This window comes from Pteropus vampyrus, unplaced genomic scaffold (assembly GCF_000151845.1).
Source record: "Pteropus vampyrus isolate Shadow unplaced genomic scaffold, Pvam_2.0 Scaffold158, whole genome shotgun sequence".
Taxonomy (NCBI): domain Eukaryota; kingdom Metazoa; phylum Chordata; class Mammalia; order Chiroptera; family Pteropodidae; genus Pteropus; species Pteropus vampyrus.
Genome location: NW_011888939.1, coordinates 366,075 through 368,567, shown reverse-complemented (window position 1 = coordinate 368,567; position 2,493 = coordinate 366,075). Strand labels below are relative to the sequence as shown.

The 2,493-nt window shown below is 55.9% G+C and overlaps 1 protein-coding gene across 2 annotated transcripts in view; it reads left to right on the top strand.

Annotated features, from left to right (window-relative positions):
- Positions 1-6: 6 nt before the first annotated feature.
- The window catches only part of SPACA9 (sperm acrosome associated 9), a 10,470-nt gene continuing 7,983 nt past the window's right edge, over positions 7-2,493 (top strand). For both annotated transcript variants that reach the window (XM_011370023.2, XM_023536552.1), the window contains exon 1: positions 7-156. The gene's annotated coding sequence lies outside the window, so the exon portion shown is untranslated. The remainder of the gene's footprint in view (positions 157-2,493) is intronic.

Here is a 2,493-nt window from a genome sequence, read left to right as displayed (position 1 = left end):
GCCCGCGTCCCCGCTTCTCACCCCGACCTCCCCGCCCTACATACACCCCAACCCCCGTCCCAAGCCCTGGGCAGGGCCTCCCCGCCCCTCCGGGGCCCCAGACACCCACGGAGACACCCCAGCTTCGGGGCGCTCTGTGAGCGAAGGACAAGCCAGGTTAAAGCCCCGGGTTCGGAAACTGGGGGTTGGGGGAGCGGAGAGTGCGGGGGACCGCCGCTGCTGCCCCGGGATGGGGAGGGAGTGGGACCTGGTGGGGGTCGCGTTAATCCCCAGTGGGACGCGAGCAGCCGGAGTGCGGACGCAGCGCTGAACTGAGAGCTCTTAGCTATGGTGCCATTCTTAGCAGGAACTACCTAACGTTTTTGAGCCCTGTGCGCTCAACTGTCCTGTGTGTGTACATTATGGAGCGGGAAGATGGCATAGGCAATAGAGATTGCCCAGAGCTCGGATCCTGGCTGCCCTCTCCCCAGCTGCGTGGGCCTGCTTGTGCCTCCCTTCCTCCCCCGTGAAGTGAGGATTATGGGAGGATTCCGTGAACCGATGTATCTGTAGTATTAGGCAGTAACTGGCAACTAGTAAGGGCACAATACATAGGGGCTACTGTATTGTCTCATTTAGTCTTTGCGCCAACCCTGAGAAATAGGCACCTTCATTCCCATTTTACAGATGAGAATTTGGAGGATCAGAATGGTGAAAAATAGTTGGCTGAGTGACTTTGGGCAAGTCATTTCCCCTTTCTGGGCCTCTTTCCCTTAGTCGTTGATCACAGAGCATCTGAAAGCCCCTCAAAGAGCCTCTAATAAAAACTCTCTCATTTTATGGGTGGATAAACTGAGGCCCGGAAAGGAGAACATTCTTAGCCAAGGTCACTTGTTAATCAAAGGCAAAGCCAGGGCTGGAACTAGGTGTCCTGACTGCCAGCCAAAGCCTTTTCCACCCACCAGCAGCCCAGAGACAGGCTGAGGTCTGTCTCCCCCTCGGAACTGCTTCCTCAAAGTGTTCAAACCTTGGTAGGCTTGTCAAACCCAACTGCAAAGACAGCTGGGGAAGGAAAGGAAGCTGCCTCCCCCTGAACAAAGAACACAGCAAGCAAGCCTGCGATTTGCACTAGAGAGATTCGGTTTGCTTCCTGGACATTTCTGAAATGACTTGCCTTTCTCTTCATTTATTTTAAGCCCTAGGCGCTTTTCATACCACGATTTAATCTTCTTTAGCAGGCTGGAAAAATACAAATCAATTAAAGCCTAAAACCTATTGGGTAATCATTTTTTCCTTCCTCCTCCCAGAGCGAGAAGTGCCTGCACCCTGTGTCTTTCATCCCGACTAATTTGGCTGCAGTGACTCTCGTTCAAGGGACGATCACTTTGGATAGCTTATTACAGCTCTTCTCACGTTTCTGGCGTGCATGTCACAAGTCTCTAGGATCAAGAACCGAGTCAGTTCTGCTCTCAGGGGCTCTTGGGGCCACCAACCCCTGAGGTAGTACTGTATCCCTGGAGAGTTTGGCAGCCCCAGGAAGCTTCAGGAAGGTGGCAGGGAGCCAGGTACACAGGGCAGCCTCTGAATGCTAGTCCCCATTGCTTTAGGATGGAGAACAGAGAACAGTCTCATGGGAGTGGAAGCGAGATCCAGAGTCCAGTTAGTGCGTGACTCCTCGGAGGGCTCAAGCAGCTTTTCAGTCCGCCCCCATTCCGATGTCTGGCATGTTTGTCTCTCTGGACCATTCCAGAGGGAAGGAGGGAGATAGTGTAGTTAAGAGCCCGGATTTTCTACGATCAGGCAGAGGTGAGCAGGAAATCCTGGCTCGCTCACTTCCTAGCCTTGTGATCTCTCAGCTTCATCCTCTGCCGTGCGGGGATAATTATGGTACCCTGTTCACAGGGCTGTGGTGAGGGCCGAGCTAATGCACGTCCAGGGTTTTCCTAGAGCCCCATCAAGTCGCCTGTTGTTAGGAAGACTGGGGCGAGCCACCCAGGATCACAGTGAGGGCTGGAGCACAGCTGCAGTTCGCCATGCAGCGCACCGACCCTCCCTCTGCAAACGCCCCTTTGCAGACCGCGGAGCCCTCGCCCCTGGCCTCTGCGTCCCACTGCCCTGCCTCGGTTTCTCTAGCTGTGCCCTTATCTGAACTACTCTTCATTCCCTTATCCAGCTTGGCTGCCTCCCACGCTAAGAGGCAGCTCCTGCAGGATGGCGGACCTCGCTCGCTCCGCTCAGTGGTGCACAGCCCGGCACCTGCGAGGCGCAGCATGTGGAGGGACAAACGTGAACGCACGCGCGGAGCGCTTTTCGCTTCCTTGCTTTACACGCCTCCAGGTTCCCCTCATAGCTTTGCCTGACGCCTGGTGTCCCGCAGCCTCACCCCAACCGTCGCCTTCGTACTTGCTCACGATATTCCCACATCCCCACCCCCCAACCTCTAGCCCAGGGTCCCCCCTCCCCAGCCCCACCTGCCTGCTCTCTACCTCTCCGAAGCCCGCCCTCTTCAAACCT